The following is a 19,621-nucleotide window of genomic DNA, read 5'->3' on the forward strand; positions in this document are numbered from 1 at the left end:
CTTTGGGAAAAACTTTCTCTAGTGGAAGAAGGGATGGTAATATGCAAATCTTAAGGACAGCTAACTAGATGCACAAGTAGAAAGAGCAGGCTTAGTGGAACAAACCTTTTGAAATTTGAAATTTTGAAATTTGAAAATCGCTTAAAAGACTTGTATATTGGAGCATGAAATGAAGTACTAACAGCACTTCTTGTCACGAGGTATCAGTGCTAAATTAGGAGCATAGAAGTTACGGTGTCTGATGTTGGCAAACACAACTTCATAAAGAAAAACAGGAGTTGGTTTTTTGCTCATTTAGACGTAATTTCTCTCTTCTTATCAGGACAACTAAATTTCAGAAAAGACCAGGACTGTTTAGGACCATGCAGTTTAGTCTGTCTGAGTTTTCTAATGGACTTTTGAAAAGCAGTTTTGTCTGCATTGAAGAGGTATGCCAGATCCCCACAATCTAACCCTTGACAAGATGCATGTGTTTGCTGTAACAAGGAGCTGCAAAATTGCCCCTTTCTGCGTGGTTCATTTCCAAGCACTGAGGGCCCAGCTTCTCTCTGGGGAGAAGGGTGCTTTGGGCCAGAGGTAATCTAACGTGGTCTGAGCCCTGAAGCTGGGCAGCAATGGCTTGGCATCACACCATCAACGCTGTCTCAAATATGTCCTCGTGCAGATTTCCCCTCTATAAGAACAAGTCAGTATCTAAGTTTCTGTTGCATTGGGCGGTCCTGCCTACCTAGGCAATGGTGGACCTTTACTGATTCACAGGACAAGGTGAACATATTTGTTTATTTTCTCCAAATGGAGAACCAAAACTGTCAAAGCAGCATTTAACACCCAGTGCTAGAGGAGCAAAAATATTTTATGGCTTCTGCTTATCCTTGGTTTCCCACAAAACAGTGGTGAATTCTGTACAAATAATTGCATTCATCAAAACTCAGAGTCTACTTTACCCAAATTTCCTATTCAAGCAGATCTCTAAGGTTGTTTTCAGGCAAATAAAATACAAATGATCTCTTCAACCCACATATTAAAGCCTTCTGGGAATTACACACCGCAATTTTTCTCTTGTGCTTACTCACATGCTCCCCAATGTGAGCTTTTACTGATTGCCTAGAACATGCTTTTACACAGACGCGCACACACATTTGGGGTGTTTGTGATATGCAACCCAGTAAATGCATCCAGTTTGAATTAAGTGGGTTGAACATCACCAAATGCACAAAGACATACGTGGCACTTCCTCTCTGTTCCTCTTAAAAGCTAATTGACAGGAAGCTGCATTGCTGGCTGATGAGCTATTACTGTCTGTGGAGAGGCTCTGTTGTCAGAGTGAAGTCTTAGAGATTCCATTAAGTTTGCAATAAGAAGAGAAGAATCTGGGATTGTTTCAGTCTCAAAGGTCACATCTCTACTGATGTGAACCTTCACTAAAGTCAATGAGTTTAGGCTGATTTACAATAGCTGAACATTATTGCCTGTATGAAATTACTCTGTGTGGTTTGGGGATTTTTCTGCCTGAGTTGACATTGAAAGCCAAAGTATGTTAATGAGACTGTATGGACTGCCTGTAAAGGCAAGCGTTTCTTCTCAGAAGCTTCTGCCTTGCTGAGGAGTACGTAGGAGTACCGTATTGCTAGTCTATCCGAAATGATTCTAAGAGTAAACAGTCCTCTCCTCTTATATTTGTCAGGGAAACATAGGACAGCAGAAGCAGCATATTATGAACCTTTTATTTTGTTTTATTTCTGGGGAATTAGAAGCATAGCCACAGAACATAAGGTTTTTCAACTCTCAATGCATCACTCTTATGGTGCTTGGGAGAGGAGACCTAGAGCTGTTCCATGTTTTGCGTTTTCATATTATCCAGTACACAGAGTAAAATACAGGATCTAGTATCCAGTCTGCCTGTTTCTTCTTTCCCCACAGAGTGAATACCTGTGTCAGCGGATTACAAAACCATTCACATGCTTACTGTTTTTCCTCTATCAAATGTATCTTCTGGTCTTTTTGTCAAGTGGGAGAGGTGGAGATGGATCATATATCCTGTAAGCTAGCAAGTTGGGCACTCTTCTTGCAGTATGTGAGAGAAATGGGCTTGAGTCTCTGCAGAAAGAAGGGAGAATTGAATTTGTTTCTCACAGCCAGTCCTACAGAGATGTACTAGGCACATCTCAACATACTTTACTCGGGTAAAGTCCTTTTGAGGAGATAGGCCCTATGGGAAGCATTCCCGAGCCTCTTATTGCTAATTATAGGTGTAATCTACTAAATGCAGCCATCTGGGAAGTGATACTATTTAAAGAACTTTAAGACTCTCTAGCTCTGGAAGTTAGTGTGTAAAATCAGGTTCTATCCTGGTGTACAGAAACTATGCTCAATTATCTATAAAATTCACTGGCTGTTGGGTGGGACATAAGTTTTAAAGATTCCTTTCATTTTTTATGGATGGTTGATTCAGAATCTTAAATGTTAACTTCTTTTTTTTAATTTGCTTTATGACTTTATATTTAAGTGCTTAACTATCATATATTTGAGTGTTGTGAACTGGGACTACCTTTTTTCCTTCCTAAAACGCACAGAACTTCAATGTACTGAATTAGAAGAATGCTGATGTTAACACAAAAAAAAACCCCAAACCCCTCCTTTGGAGACATCACATTGCAATAGCAGTCTGAAGAAAAAGGCAAGATGCAGGGAGGAGGTCGGGGGAGGGAAGGAATGAGGGGAAGGAAGAGAGTCTATTAGGTAGGAAGAGACAAAGACAGCAAAACAAAGGCTGAGAAGCCATGTGCTTGCTATCTTCAAATAAACACACTACAGGAGAAGCTTTGTGGAGGTTAAAGGACAAAGATGGTGCAAGATCAAATAACTGTGAAGGAAGGACAGTTAAATAGAAGCTGCATATAAGCAAGCTGTCAAAGCATCAGAGGAAAGACATTCTGGGGCATCTATCAGAGAGTGACCTGTGAGCAACCCAGATGATTTAAAAAATAATTGTATCAATTTATGAGAGTGACAAATAACACCTGTCAGACTGAATTTAGTAACTCAATATGTACTGGTTAGTCCTATGCCCTGTGTCAGCCTTTCAGTAAAAGCGATGTTTCTTGCTAATTTTCTGGGAGGTTTGTTTCCTCCTGTGATGGAAATGGGTCACAAAATATGCATTCTAATTGCTATTCAAATTGCAGACTAAAATATTCAGGTTCAGTGTATGTTGTTCGTTCAGAAGTGCACATTCATGCAGGAGGATACTGTTCTAGCAGCTGATAAGCTGGAGGAGAGGCTGTACTGCTTTCATCTCCAGGCTGTCTGAAATGATTTTTCAGTGTCCTCCATTCCCTGTGCTTCTGAAATCACAAAGACAGCACTACCATTTCTAAATATGCAAAATTATAACCAGAACACTTGTAACTGCTAACGTCATCATATTGTCTTCCGGACAGTAGGATTTCAAGAATCAGAAGTGTAAGATGTTATTTGCCACTTGGTTTTGAAGGTACAAGCCTCACTTTTTATAGTTATGAGGGTAACAGCTCACTGCGCTTTTTAAAATGAGAGCTGAGATCCTTGTACATGATTCTATAAACTGGGACTTCACAAAAATACGAAATAAGATGAGAGGGAGAGAGTCGAAAAAAAAGCCTCCGTTAGCATGCCACTTCTTTTTCCAGACAAAAACATGAAACAAACGAATCTCTCCAGAAAGTATTCTGGTGACACAAGTATTTTTATAACCCATCCTTCCTACAGTGGATATGGAGGAAAAAGCAGCAACACGGGGGTGCAATGTGAGAGGAGTACTGGTGTGTACAGGAGCAGGGAGGAGGAAGGGTGTACGGGCGAAAGGCTTCCACGTGCAATTTCCAATCCTGGAAGCACCCTGGAGTGATCTAGCCTGAACAGGTAGGACAAGAGGGATTATCATTGAAGCTAAATAAGGAAAACTTGGCTCCTGGAAGAAGCAGCAGGAAGCAGAAAAGCTTTTTGGAACCACCTATGACTTCAAATACTTGTCAGTAAACCAGACCCAGCTGCCACCAGTGCAGGAGCAAAGGCATTTCTACTTGAGAGCAGTCAGGCTAGGATGATGCTTCCCAGCTTCTCATAGTGCTAAAAGTAGCAGTGTTGGAAGCCCCCCATATTCTGGACATCATATTCCAGTTAACAAAAATCAACCTGACACTCCTGATCGTGTCTAAACAGTTGAGGAGCCTGAGTTATGTTGTCAATTAGTCAAACGTAACACTGAAAGGCTTCTTGACCTTTCAGAAGTGGAATGAATTTGGCACACAGGAAAGAGTAGGAATGAAGTGGAACAAGTAATTCAGAAACCCTCTGGGTCTAATCTGCCAAAGCCTTGCACCTCCAGCCCTGTTTCTGGTCTCCTAGCAGAGGAATTCATGAGGGTCAGCAGATTTCCAGGGGTGAGAGCAGAATCCTGCACAACCTGCTCTGCCACTTCTGCTTGTGTGAATTAGAAGAATGTGGTGTTTTATCCCCATTTTACACTGACAGAAACGTGTGTACCTGTGTACCTCTGACAAGTTGCCTGTCCTGGTTGGGTTATCAACTGCATATTCATTGTATGTGACTGAGGCCACTGAAGTAAGGACATGGGAGCAGCTCTACCTGTTCAGGCGCCAGGTCACTCTGCCCCACCATTTGGTTTCTGACTGTGCCATAGGCAGAGGCATGGGAAGGAGTAGGTTCAGGACAAGAGCATATCATGTTCTTCTCCTCCAATATCTAGTTGTTTCCAGCTCGTTTTACAGAGTCTGACACAGTACTCTTTAGTAACCCATAGCTGATCTCATCTTCCAGTACTTTGGGTCTTTTGCCCCCCTGAAAGAAAAAAAAGTACTTTTGGCCCGTCAAACTGTATCAACATAATGATGTTATTTTTTCATGTTTCATTCTCTGTCTCCTTCCTAATAATTCCTAATACCTGATTTACTTTTGGAACTGCTAACCCAGCACTGAATTCATAAAATATGCTTGGAGGAAAACTCATAGCTGGGTGGCATAACTTTTACCTTCCTGTTGTTTGAAGTCACTTGATCCCTGTTCAGGCTTTCCCCTAGCGATTAATACTTGGCTGAATTAAGGGAGAGGTGCAAAGTATGAGGAAGCCACTGGAGAAAAGTGAGAAGCAGCAGTGCCTGTAAGCAGGGAGGCAGCTGTGGCTGTGCGGGCTTCCCTTCCAGCTGCCTCACTCTTCCCGCAGCAGGTTCCTGAAGGAATTTGAGTAGCGAAATGCAGAGAAGGAGGAGCACGAATGGCATCACCCCAGCCCTCTCCTCTGGTGGTTGCTGAGGGCAGGATGGTTTTTCCCAGCACCTGCTGAAAACTGCTGCCTTTACATCTTACCCTCTGCATGACCCGGGTGCACCACCCTGCACAGTGCTTGCATGAAGCTACCAGCAGATCTGCCTCTCAGGAACAGACACGGTCAGTGAAGCTGATGCCAGTGAAAAAGCAGCTGCCTGCATTTATATTTCTTTTTTCTTTTTTTTTCTTTTTTTCTTTCTTTCCTTTCTTGCCATGATTCGCATGTTCTTCCTCGATAGCTGTTACCTCCTCCTCTGCAAACAGCAGCTGCAGTCTATTTTCCTGTTCATTATACTTCGCATTTGCAGTGAGGTCTCCAGGACTGCTATCTGTGGCCCCAGTGACCCATTTGTCCTTTGCACCCCTTGCGCCTGAGCACACCCCGTTGGCAACCCTGCTGCTGCACCCTGCAGGCACCCCCACGGGTACTCACAGAGAAAAAAATTAAAAGAAAGGAAAAAACAATAAGTAGCTCATGAATGAACAGAGCTGGCTTTGGACCAAGCTGAAAATTATTTTTGCTGGTCCTTCCCTGGGGCAAGGCTGCACAGAGAGCCAGTGAAGGCCCTGTGGGCACTGAAACCAGTGGGTACACTCATCCCTCATGCCAGGTCAGAGCAGTGAGTCAGTAGGAAGGGTGCTGCTTGGTGGGTTAGCAGAGCAGCAGCAGTGGGATGAACAACGCCATGATCAGGCAGGGGCTTTCCCAGGGAAAGCCTCCTCCCTCACATTGTTGGTGCGTCAGTCCTACTCTGAATTCCACAAACTTAGGAAATTTGCCTGTAGAATTTGTGGTAGTGGGAGACTACATTGGCACTTATTATTATAATAATGAAAACATAATGGAAAGTCTGGAGATGGGGTTATATTGAAAAATCAGGCCTGATTTGGGAAGATTTGAACTGCGTACTCAGACTGGCCTCTACCTTAAATGAACATAATGACCATTTAATCAAAACTCAGTGAAAACTTGCATCTAAATGCAGATGTGAGTTGTGTGGTTTGAATTTTTCTCTGCAGGAAATCAATTTTATTTAAGTAATACAGTAGTCTTCTACCTAGGTATTCAGAGAAAGGGACAGTAGCAGGATACCCCAGGCACAGTCCCTTTTTAGTTGCTTGGAAAAAATATTTTTGCTGAGGAATCCATTAAAGCAATAGCTTCCCCTTAAGCTTGTTAATGCTCAGTAATATGGGTCCTTCGGTGTATTTACTGACTGTACCTTTGCTGTGAAAGCCTGTCATTGGTGCCATACCTTTTAGACTGAGGAGAGATGTGTACAAATGCAGCACTGAACACTGTGATCAGTGGCATGACTGGACAACAGGTCCTTTCTGGACCTGCCCCTGTTCACATGCTGCCCTGAGATTGTGCAGCTTCTAACATTTTGCTGCCCTGGGCAGCCACCTGTTATGCTTTTTTTGTTGCAAAGTCAGTCTGCCATGGAAATGCTTCCAGGCCACCAGCAACTGCTGTGCCATTAGGTAATTACACAGATGTTAAAACATGGCTTGCAGACGCATATGTTGGGACCCAAAACATGAAATACTGTGTTGCTTTGGGATTGCATTCACTCTTGTTCAGACCAGCAGCATCTGGACCAAATTCCTGTGTGTCACTTGAGACTGTGCCACGGCAGGTAGAATTGTGGACCCAAACCCCGACTTTAATAATTACTGGCATCTTTCACAAAACACAGTGCTAAATTTTGCATAAGCCAGGGCAGTGACAACTCCGATGCCTCTAGCAGCTGCACAGAAGCCCCAGGTGAGTGTCCTGCCTGAACTGCTGTCCCCAGGATGGCCAGAAACCGGGATCGATGTGTACGAGCTGTCACCGCAAGGTGAGCAGTGACACAGCAGCATTGTTTCACTGGACTGGAAGTCTTACTCATGAGCAGCACCGGAAGGATGACAAGAGTTTGTCCCACTGATTCTGCAAACACGCACGACATGTGGCCCTTTAGAGCCATCGTGTCTGACCTCACTGACCAACATGAGGGACAAAAAAAAAGGAAATAGCACAGTGCTACACGATCGTGTCCAAGCAAGAGGGTTTCTGGTAGAGAGACAGGTGCTAACACCCTGCCTCATGCGGCAGTCAATGGAGCGGTGGGGGGTCCAGGTGCTACTCATAGTACATGTGTCAGGAGCTGGCCTGTCTTCGTGCAGACTGAAATAGACTGTATGTTTCTGGGCGCTGAGGTCTGCTATTCCACTTTCGTGCAGGATACACAGTACATCTGGAATAATTAATTTCTCAGGCTATTGTTACTTTCTTGTGGATCAGACATTTGCTGCTTCTGAAGCCTGTTGTCTGCATTCAATATCTCTTCCTGTTTAACTTTGGTATTCCGGCCTTATACTTTTTTTTTTTTTTAGGCCCTGTCTTAGTTTTTCCCTTGAACTTGAGAATTTGCCTGAAGTATGGATGAGTCACAGATACCGTATTTCCTCTTCTCTGAATGTCATTTACATTTTTGAGGAATTACAGCTGACAGCTATCAGCCAGACATTACAAAACATCTATTCAGGGAGCAGAAAGGAGGAACAGTGATACTGAAATCAGCCTGAAAGGTAAATGACTGAAGGAGGGGAGAGAGAGAGAGAGAAGCAAGATACACGGTGTCTTAGAAGGGCAGTTGGATGCCAGCACTCACTGTGCAGCATTTGATGGTGGTGCCTCAACTGATAATGTTCCTGTAATCAAACACACTGTCATACCTGTCAGCAGCTGTTCAAGCATTTCATAGGCAGCTCTAAATACAAATAACAGAAGCAAGAGGGATAAATATCCAGAAAGTCAATTCATTTCCTCTGCACCTTGCTTAGCATTTTCTGAAGTGAGGGAATGTTCACTTATAATGCGGCGTAAAAGGTGCTGCCAACCCTGCATTACCTCATCAAAGGCATTATACTGGTTTTAGCTGGGAAAGGGTTCCTTTTCTTCATCATAGCTCCTATGGGGCTAGGTTTTGGATTCGTGCTGGAAACAGTGCTGGTGACACAGGAATGTTTTAGTTATTGCTGGGCAGTGCTCACACAGCGTGAAGGCTTTTCTGCTTCTCATGCTGTTCACCAGTGAGGAAGCTGGGGGTGCACAAAAAGTTGGGAGGGGACACAGCTGGGAGAGCTGGCCCCAAATAACCAAAGGGGTATTCCAGACCATATGATGCCATACTCAACAATTAAATCTGAGAGGGAAAGCTTGCCAGGGCTGCTGTTTCTTGGGGACTAGCTGGGCATCAGTTTTCTGGTGGTGAGCAGTTGAAGTCTTTTTTGCTTCACTTGTTTTTTTCCTGGTTTTGCTTTTCTTTGTTTCCTATTTTTTTTACTTATTAAACTGTCTTTATCTTATTCCATGAGTTTTCTGACTTTCCCTCCCCCATCCCTCTGGAGCTGGGGGGATGTGACTGAGAGGCTGTGTGGTGCTTAGTTGCCTGCCAGGGCTAACTCACAATAGCGACACAACTCCCAAAGTGTTCCATGCTCTGTCTTTCACTTGAAGGATTATAGTAACATATTTTCAAAGCCTTTCATTTTTGTTTCAGAATTCAATTGAAAATGGAGGTTCCCAGCTTGTCTTGTGTCCCGAACTGTTTCCCAAAGCAGGTCTTGTGGTTTTGTTACTCATGTTTCAACAGATTTTTTTGATGGTGTTTTTTTTTAATAAAAAACTGTAGCAAGTATTCACTTCTTAAGAAATATTCTGCTGACTTTATTAAGGGATAAAGTTTACAAAGCTACTATAGCCTCTGTCTTTTCACCTTCAAATTGTAAAACTGTGTTTAGCTCTGTAACGGAAGCCCTATCTATGAGTAGGAGAGTGAAAACTAGGCTTTCTTGTATGCCATTGACAAGTCAGGCTAATTCCAACTGTCTCTTTCTGTATATCAGAGTACCTTACATAAAAACCTATCAAGCACTCAACTGTAGTGGAGAGTATTTGTGCAACACCCAGTGATGGCACACTGCAGTCAGCTGGAGCCCCAGAAAGGGTCATCCTGACCTTCAGTCATGATTGGAAGAGGATGATGACAGAATCTCACCGCACTGAAGAAGTTATCCCAGCAAATCTTTTGCACCTTCAGCACAAGGTATGCTCTGCAGGTGCTTTTTGAAGAAGCGCAGGTAGGAAGGGACCTGTTCTTTGCATTTGCCTCTATGAGATTTCACTGCACAGCTAGGAAAATACAGTGGGCATTAACTGTCCTGCTTCCTGGTGATCTTTTCATTCCCAGTGTCCTGCCTTGTCTCACCTGCTACTTTCAGGCAGTGCACATGACTGACAGAACAGGGAGTGCCAGCACTCAGATGCAGAAAATCTTAAGATTAGCATGACAGCAATGACTATGGTACAGGCCTTTAAAATCAACTCAATGCTTCCAAACTTCCAACTGCCAGACATCTGGGTGCCTTGCTAAGCATAGAGGAGCCAACTCCAGCTCTGGAGAGGTAACAGTTTCAAACCAAAAAAAGGTAGATTTAGACTGGATATTAGGAAAAAATTATTTACTGTGAGAGTGGTGAGACACTGGAACAGGTTTCCCAGATAAGCTGTGGCTGCCCCCTCCCTGGCAGTGTCCAAGGCCAGGCTGGATGGGGCTTTGAGCAACCTGGTCTAGTGGGAGGTGTGCCTGCCCATGGCAGGGGGGCTGGAACTACATGATCTTTAATGTCCCTTCGAACCCAACCCATTCTATGATTCTATGATTCTATGATTCCGTGATTCTATGATTCTATGATTTTAGGATTCTATGATGATTCTGTACAATGTTGGGAGGTTTGAAGATAAATACAAAGTAGATTACAACAATTAGTTTTTCTTCTGGGATTTAAAACAAGAGGATGTATTACTGCCAATTTTGGCTGTCATGCCAAAGTAACTTGAAATACATCCCTGGCTTTACACATAGTGAAAAACTTATGAGAGAGGTAAGAGGCCTAGGACTCTCCACAAAGTCTTTGCCATAACCACTTCTCCATTGCCTTTGTTATCTCACTTGCCCTAGAGCTGTGAATACTGGTAAAGTGCTGGGATATAAAGGAGAGGACTCTGCTAGTCTGAGATGCTGAAGCAAAGGCTTATGCAATGCAATACAACACGACTCAAGGTAGAGATGCTCACACCAGTACGTAGGAATGCTGAGCTCCCAGGAGTGATGGCAGGGATGCTTGACAGGGTTTACTTTTAGGTACTGAGGAGATCAACATAAAAGCAGGCTTTAGTGTGCCCTGTTTCATAGCTGCTCTCAACCTCCTTCATGCTGAAGCCTCTGTGACCTGTACCTCTAGTTTCTGCTGCCTTGGTTCCTGGGAGAACATTGTGTCTTCTCCAAGAGGACTCACCAGGAGGCTTAGCAGCCAAGATAAGCTTTTGTGCCTGAGATTGCTTTAGATGACACTCTGCCAAGGGACAGCTTTTGCCACTGTGTGCTTTCTGGCCTTGTAAAAAGTGCCGCCATGACAACTGATTTTCCTGATTCTGCCAGTACGTTTTGGAGCAGTGATTGTATTGAGGTATTGACTTGCAATCCAGTCAGTTCTTTCTTTTAGAATAACATTTACCTGTGGTGCAGTGATGTTCTACAGTTGTTGGCCAGATGTATAATAGTATTCTTTATAAAGTAGTCTCAAGGGGTGTCAATTTGACTCCTTTTGTTAGGCCTGCTACTTCTCAAACCCACATGTGTGTATGTCTGCATATATATACAATCCTGAATGAATTCCTAGTGAAAATATGCATTGAAGTGTACTTGGATTCTAGGGGACAACCTCCAAATAATACCTTTTTTTTTTTAACAGCTTTTGAAGTGCTATATTTTGCTTCCATTCTGCTTTGGAAAATATTCAAATCCTTTCAATGGAACAGATAAGGTTTTCAGTTCAGGCTGTCTCCTCTCAAGAAATGGCCAGAGTCCACCTTATGGCTTTGACACCTTTGGTTACAAACTTTATCAAAATCAGCATATCTTAGTGAAATACTTTTGCTTTGACTTAATCAACATTTTTATGGAATGGCTGAAAACTGAAAATGTTCCTGTCAGTTGGGAACATCAGTTCAGGTATCTTTAGGATGCCTGTTTACTCTGTATTTGTTATGAGCTTGAAGATCAAAAAAACGGTTTAACACTCCAGATTGAAAGACTTTTTGAACTTCCTGCTCTGCACAGATTCCATTCTTCCCCCTCAAGTGGAAAAATTAAAGCAGTGATTAACAAACGTGCATATGAAATTGGGAGATCTCCTTACAAACTGCAGAGGTTACTTTACGCAGGAAATGTTGTTTCCAGTAATTGAATATAGTGATATAATTTATAGCTGCTCAGCCACAAGTTTGCACAAATCAGACGTAATGCCTCTGATTAATTAGATTTTTTGTTTATCACAACACCACAATCTGTAGGCCAAAGATGATAGTTCCCCTTTTATTTGCTGCCTTCCAGGAGGCAAAAGACTTCTGAGAACTGGAATTGCTCAGTCTCTCACATCACTGCCAGTCAGAGAGGTTGTCCTTCACGCTGCAGCATTTGTCATGGTTTGCCTCGCACCATGTGTCCTGTTGCTGAATTAGCTGTCCTGTGATCCTGGAACATGTGCAGTATGTGCACCCACACATGGGTGGGGTTTTTGTAGAGGATTCCAGGATTCATTCGTGGTTTGGTGGTTGGGTTGGGTTTTTTTTGTTTGAGTTGGAGTATTTTTTGAAGGGTTTTTTTGTGATTTTGTTTGTTTGTTTTTCGTGGTTCTTTTTTTCTCCAATATTTAGTGTCCTTGGGCAATATGATCCCCATGCAAAATTATATTGCTTGTTCTGGAATGGGGCCGGTTGGCTCCAGTGAAGCAGAACACTGATATGATAGCCTATTGTTGTTCCTTTCTATGTTTTAAAGCACTATCATTGTGTTTAGCATTGACTGAAACCCAGGAGGTAATGGGCAGCCTATTGACTGTCACTGAGCTCACTGCTCAGACAGAGGTTGGGATGGGAGAAGGTGATCTGTCCAGTTCCTCACATAACATTGCAACAGTCTTTGCTGCTGAGCACTGTAGCTCCATCCCCTCCCCGTAGGTACAGATGTCAAAGCCATCCCTGGATTAGTCCTTAGTCGTTTGCAGAAGGGAAGAAATTGAGCTGAAAAGTGAGCACTCTGGAATTTTTCCTTGAGTAAAGACAGTAATACTGTGTGAAGTGCCCTGATGTATGCTTTTGTAGTTCAAAAGTACAAAGCATTGTTAAAAAGTTAGAAAACCTGATCTTTGCACAAGACCAAAGTAACACAAAGTCTGTGCTGATGCTGAGGAGCAAGTGAGCTGCCTTCCCGGGAGCAAGGGCGCCCTTCAGCCTTGCAGGAGACAAGCAAGTTCGATGCTGGTGGAGAAGGTGGTGTGATGAGCGTGAAGTGCCAGGAGCACACCTTCCTCACCATGCATTTGATCGCCTCCTCCTTCCCACCACATGACTGTCATAGAGGTTTGTGGAAGAGGGGAGGACTTTCTGGTTTGCTTAGTGTGAGCAAGCTACAGCGCTGAAAAATCATCAGGTAATATCGGTCTTTTTTCAAAGCAGGGAGGGAAGTGGTAAGGAGAAAGAAAGTGGGTGCATAGGAAGGTTTGCTGGCCTGTGTAGAAAAGGTGGAACTCAGTTTCATAAGGGAAATAAACTAATATGTGTAATATTCCCTGTAACATTTCACTTTGTTATTCAGGCAAAGCCTTTTTGAAGTCAGTGGGAGTCTTTCCACTGCTTTCAGGGGATTTTGGATCAGGCCCATCCAATTGTTTGAGATGCTGCATATTTCTGGCTCTTTACCTGTTGCTTTTTATGAATAGTGCACGGGAAAAACATCAGTTTCCCCTTCTCTCAGAAAGCCCCTAGTATATTATAGCTGCAATCTGATATGTTGAAGTGAATGGGTGGATCCAGTAGCCTGCTGTTTGTTTATTTACCCACACTACTTTTGAATTTACTTCAGCAAAGGAGTTTGTGCAGGGCCTGTGTCTGTGACACAGTCCTCTGGAAGCTGGACCCCGAGAAGGAATGATCTGTCCTGCCAAGCAAGGGCTGCTTTAGAGCCAGCTGCCTTGCCCAGAGCAGAGGCATGTCCTAACCCTGTCCCCCTTACAGTGCAGGTTCTTTTTCGGCAGCTGCTGCTTTGTGCCAAGCAGAGGGTTAGGGTTTTTTGCAGGGTTTGAGATGGGGTTGAAGTTGTGCTAATCTTTAGCTTTAGAGATCATAACTCTTCGCAAAAAAAAATCCCCAACAAAACAGCTGCTCTAGAAACTCAGGGAAATGCTGTCCTTTTCTCTGTCCATCTACAGAGGAGAAAGATGGAGATGCTCACAGAGTAGGTTAGCAAGAAGGTCAAGCCTGTATGTTCCCATCTCATTGCCTCTTTGCAATTTTCTGGACAGACCTTTATGATTCTGAGTATTCCAGGGAAAAAAGAGTACTGGAATCCAATTAATTCTTTCAAACCCAAGACAGATAACTGTGTTTTTATTTTTAATGACTAAGAAAAAAGTGAGAGGCTCAATGTCTATCTAAATGTAGAATCAGTAAATGCTTTAATGTGCTCAAAGTTAGAAGCAAAGCTTTGTTTTTCCTTAAGGTCAAATAAGACACGGAATGTGCCAGGTGGGTGTTACTGGCCTGCTGCTCTGGACTCCAGCGCTAAAGTACTCTGCTGCAGTTCTCTCCTACAGATTGATTGTACTGGCTTTGCAGTGCCCCTAGTTTGGAATCTTTCATGCTGGTATTTGTGTGTCCTCTCTGAGATGCACCATCAGACTGGTGGGACAAGAAGAGAAGCCTTTGACTCCAGAGAGGAGAGGCTCCATTCCCTTAGAAGAGACTCCAGGAAAAGTTGCATGCGGCACGACTGAATTGCTTAAAGGGTATGAGATAGCCTCAACGAACACCAAAGATGACTGAGAATGGCATACAGGTGTGCTTTTTTTGAGTAACTGTGAAGGCCACATCTGATCTCAGGAGTGCCACAAGCAGGCTGAGCACAGATCTCTTCTCCAGGATAGCTTATACAGATCCAGCTAAAGAAGGATGCCAGAAGTGAAGGACCATACTGTTACAGCAGCCTCTGCTCACTCTCACAGGAAGCTCAATGTGCAACAGAAGCACGGTGAATGCCCAGCAAGGGATTTCTGCAGGGGTGGTCACAGCTCCACTGAGGTGCATGATGTAGGAGTGGTGAATGTGCGTTAGGCACAGCACTCCAGTAATGCAGAGGGGCAGCTGAGTTAAGGAGCAATACTTCCATCAACACTAGTGCGTCACCACATAGAGCATATGTAGGAGACAAGCTCCTCTTTAACTAGTGTGCTGCTTGGCTTGTGAGCCAAAATGTTGTGGCAGAAAAGGAAAAATCTGCAGACGCCTTTTGGTGCAATATCTGTCTAGAAGTATTAATGTATTCATCTCTGCCATCTGAGCACACCATTTCCAGCCATGGCCCTATGAATTCTTGTCTCTTACAAGGTGTGGTTGTGTTTTACAAGTAATCTTGCTCTGGCTGGCTGAAATATGAGCTCCCAGCATTTAGACTAATAATACCGTACAAGCTGCAGTGTTTTCCTCAGACTCCTGGGTATCGGTTAGCTGTGAAGCTGCCAAAGGACATTCCACAGTCAGAGGAAACTGAGTGTAGGTGGGCAGCCTAGAGCCCAAGTGCATACTTTATAAACTCCCAGTTGATATAGGGCGAGTCACACAATAATCATCCTACTATCAAATTCACTGTTGGGTGTGTTGTTTTTTTTCTTTTAACTCCAATGTCATGTAAAAGTTGCCAACATTTTCCAGATCTTTAATTTCTGAAAGTGGGAGAAAAAAGCTAGGTAGCTGACACGTTTGCATGTGTGCAAATAATACTTTAGTTGTGCACTGTTTGTTTTTTTAAAGTACCAAAATTTTTTGAAAAATGTTCTTATGTTATCTGAGGCTGAGGGACTCTGGCAGGAAAAAGGGGCTTGGACATCCCTATAATCTAACACACAAAACCACAGAATCACAGAATGTTGGGGGTTGGAAGGGACCTCTAGAGATCATCTAGTCCAATCCCCCTGCCAGAGCAGGATCACCTACTTTAGATCGCACAGGAACGCGTCCAGACAGGTCTCCAGATGAGGAGACTCCACAACCTCCCTGGGCAGCCTGTGCCAGTGCTCTGTCACCCTCACAGTGAAAAAGTTTTTCCTAATGTTTTTGTGGAACTTCCTATGCTTCACCAGACCAACCAGACATGTCAGACATCTTTCAGTATTGAACAGACCTTCAGTGCTGGAGAAAAAGTGGCTTTCTAACTGGCCAACATCTTCATCTGGGTAAGCAGGCAGTCATACACAAAATATTTACATATTGGGCATATACAAATTATTTTGACCCCATAGATTAACCCAGCCTGACATAAGATAGAAATTATTGGGGTTTTGTTATGCCTAAATCAGATTTTTAAAGAAGAGAGTCTTTTCCAAGAGACCTCCTAGAATAATGTCTGGTGTAATCAGCATTGTTTATCATGAATTCCAAGTTACCGGCCTGTGATGGCTGCCTCTAGTCTACATGTTGCTCTGCACAGCTAGTTCTTTCTGTGGGGTTTGCTGGCACCACAAGTGAGTGGGCCTGGGAAGAGTCCCTCAGAGAGCCCCTCAGGGATCTGGAAGTTGCTGTGTGGGCCTTGAGCATACCCCTCTGCCCAATACTCCTGCCAGTCCTTTCCCAGTGCCTACTCTCCATGTTCCAGACAAAAAAGCCTCATCCTCTACAGTGACCAGTCCCAAAGAGGGTCTTCTGCCAAATGATGCTTAGGATTTCTGTTTCTCCTGTTTTTTTCTCCTACGATATTTGAGGCAGGGGAAGGGTGGAGCAATGCCTTGGTTGGGGATGTCCTCCAGCTCATTTTCTCTCCTATGATGGAAGAATTTTAACTAGGCATCTGAGGCCACCAAGGTCTTGCCCAGCCCATTGCAGGCTGAGTCTCCATGAGTCATGGCCAACATCAGCTGACATGTCTCCTCCAGCTGGCAGGAAATGGCTTGTAGTTGGAGAGGTAGAATCAGGAGAATAAAAGGGGTATCAGCAATGCTAGTCCTCTCTTTTCACTTGGCTACTTCTTGCATTAACCTGTTTTAAAAGCCAGTAATATCCTGACAATGTAAAATGGGAACAAGCCTGTTTCATTCAGATGTGGTTAGGAATCTGCTCTCTACTTTCAAGCCATTCTTCCTGTTCCCTGCTTTGTCCTTCAGAGACATCCTGGAAAAGGCACATGTCTTTGGTCACACTGCACAGCCTCCTAGTAGTCCTTTTTTTTCTAAACTACATCCCAATGGAGCAGAAAGGCTATAGAAATATTACCTAGCCCTGAGACAAGCCAGAAAATCAGTGCTGTCCCCACCTTTCTCCATTTATAGAAGTACTGGCCCAGACAAAACTCTGAAATTTTATTATTGGAAACAAGTGTCTTGCAGGCAACACTAATGGTGAGGAGTGGGGAGCTGACGGCCTTTTTTTTTTTTTGTCACTGAAAAATAATTTCTGATACGTGTAATGCAGTTATTGTTAAGAAGGAAACAGTCACTGTCTTTGTATTGTGCACATAAGCAGCACAGGCCTTAACTACACGTCAGTGTCCTTTGCAAGCTACCAGTATTGGCTTGGCAACTACAGATCCATATCTGGGTACTTCCTAAGCCTGTCTCCCCTTTGTTTCCTTCTAGTGTTCAGGGGCCATATCAGCACGCTGCAGCTATTTTCAGAAGAAGATGCCCTTCATGTTTTGTGACTCAATCTCCCTTCTTCCTAGGGAAGCTGAGGAGCATGCCAGGTGGTTTGCTGAACAGGTGTCCTCTGGATGCTGGCTTAGGCATCTGGGAGCTCCCAGTCCTGTGCAGTCACAGAGAGTATTTCCTGACATTGTTCACCGGAACAGCTATTTCTCTCATAATTTTTTCACCAAAACCACCTTTACCCACTGATACTGCTAACCATGTCATTCTTGCAGAGGCTGCATTTCAGTGGTTCAATGACCCATGTCTAAACTAGCCTTTGTAGCAAAATGTTTGAATTACTGCTTTGCAGCCTGAAATGAGCAGTGCCACTGAAACGATAAACATTGTCAGTTTCTGGTTTTATTTCCTTCCTTTGGAACAGGAATAAATGAAACAGTTGTGATAAATAAGACTATATTACTCATTCTTTCTACTGCTAACTAATCTGAATCTCACATGAGTGTTTTCCCCCTGCAGATATTGCTATCTCTCTGGCCAATTTGCAGCTTGAGTATTGCATTTTGTTTGTTACTTCCCACCATGGATTCAATCTGATGTGCTCCTCTGCTTTGCTCGCCCCTGCACCCCCAGCAGGATGCCTTGTTTTATATGCTGCAGCCAGGCAGTGCTTTAAGTCCTCACCTTTCAGGTTTGCCTGCCTCATGGTGCCTAACAAAGCTGAATCAGCTAGGACTCTGTCCATCCTACTGAAGCTAATAAAAGCTTTTTCATTAGCATTAATGGGAGTTCAATTTTCTTTCGGTATGCTGCTGCACATCCTGAATTCCTACTGATTAGCAGGACCAAGTGGCACAAAGCCACTCCAGTGAAGGCCAAAAGTGTGCTCTTGGCTCCCACTGGCATGCACTGGAGCGAGATACGTGGTAGCTTTTGAAGGTCTTGTCCTTAGACTGGTAATGCATTCCAGGAATTCGATACGAAAGGTACTAGAGCAGCACAGCTCAGAGCTATGAAAGTAGGAAGATAAATATAGTTGTGGTATTTAGCCAGTTCAGTAGCTTCTATTGCCCAGTGTAGTGTACTCAAGAATGACCAAAACAAACCACTTCAAAGAAAGGTGCAAAAAAATCCCTCTGTAACACATTAGGTAGTTATGGGATAATTGCTGCTAGTTCTTCTTCCAACACACACTTTTTATTAGCTCACTAGTGCACTGAAGCTCACAGATGTGTATATCTTCTAAAACTCTCACATCACTTTGAGAATTAGTATTTCTGGTGTTGGATGTTATTGTTTTCTGTCAGTGACTGATCCTTTTGTCTCTGAGTTGTTTGTGGGGCCATTAAGTTGTGCCACTAAAACATGTCCCACTAAGAAAACACTTGCTGCGGGTTCAAAGTGTAAATGTCCTTCTCTGCTCTCAAGATGACCACTACTGGCACAACTCAACAAGCAAAGAGAGAATTGTTGAATAGTGAGTGGAGGAGTTTTTAGGAGATCATATTTCAATTTCTGTCTTCCATGAGGTGACATATAAAAACAGTGAACAGAGATGATTATTTTAAGAATTTTGAAAGACTTCTTGTTTATGTCCTTTTAAATAAATGCAGTTTAATTTGTTTCCCCCCTCATGTAATAATCATGGGCTACTTCTGCTGTGCTTGCTAAGTATGGTCACTCTTCACCAGATGAAGGTTACCTGTTAATGCAGCCTGCATTACAGATTATTCAGTGCAGCTGAATTCCAGTTTTTTCTCATTTTGTGGCATGCTGCTTATTAGGCAAGATGAATGATATCTCTGTGTAGAAGAACAGTGTCAGTGCTGGCTCATTTTTAGTTTGTATCTCATTACAGATGTCCAGTTTCTGTGGGCACCGAGTTTCCCCTTGTTACTTGTTAGCTTTGCTCTTAGTGTTATCTCCTCATCTTTCAAGGATGCACATCACCTCTGCAGGGCAAAGGATCTCAGTAGGTAGATTGTTTTGCTGAGGGAAAAGCATACACATAGCTTAGCATTTAACGAGCAGACTCTGAAGAGGTGCATTTAAATCAGCACTTAGGGCTGAAGGTATATGGAGAAAGGAAGATAAAATACTGTCATCAGTGGCAAAAGAAATAAGGACAGGAGGATACTATGCTGTAAAAATAGAGCTAAAATGCTTATATTTTCTCGTAGGTTAGATCCAGTTTATGAAACACTAGAAGATCTTTTGTAGAGCTAATGGTGAATGCAGGTGTGATAAATAGCTGAGATAAGGTATGGGTGTTTCTTCCTCATGTAATGGACGTGTGAGGCTGTGTCAGGTGGGGGAGGTATTTCCCACAGAACAATGAGGCGTAAGAGGCATTGCTGCTACAGCCTCCCTACATTCATGCACCAAGGAGATGAGATTTAGGATTTGGACTTGTTAGTCTTACCTCTCACTGTGATATCTTAGTCTCCCTGCCAATGGCCTCGTACTATTCCCCTGCTAATAAATCTCTGTGGTTCCTGAAGTTTAGAAGCTAGGTGCGTTACTTTTGGGGCAGCTGGAAGCAAGAAAAATT

Source organism: Apaloderma vittatum, unplaced genomic scaffold, assembly GCF_000703405.1.
Source record: "Apaloderma vittatum isolate BGI_N311 unplaced genomic scaffold, ASM70340v1 scaffold18482, whole genome shotgun sequence".
NCBI classification, from domain to species: Eukaryota; Metazoa; Chordata; class Aves; order Trogoniformes; family Trogonidae; genus Apaloderma; species Apaloderma vittatum.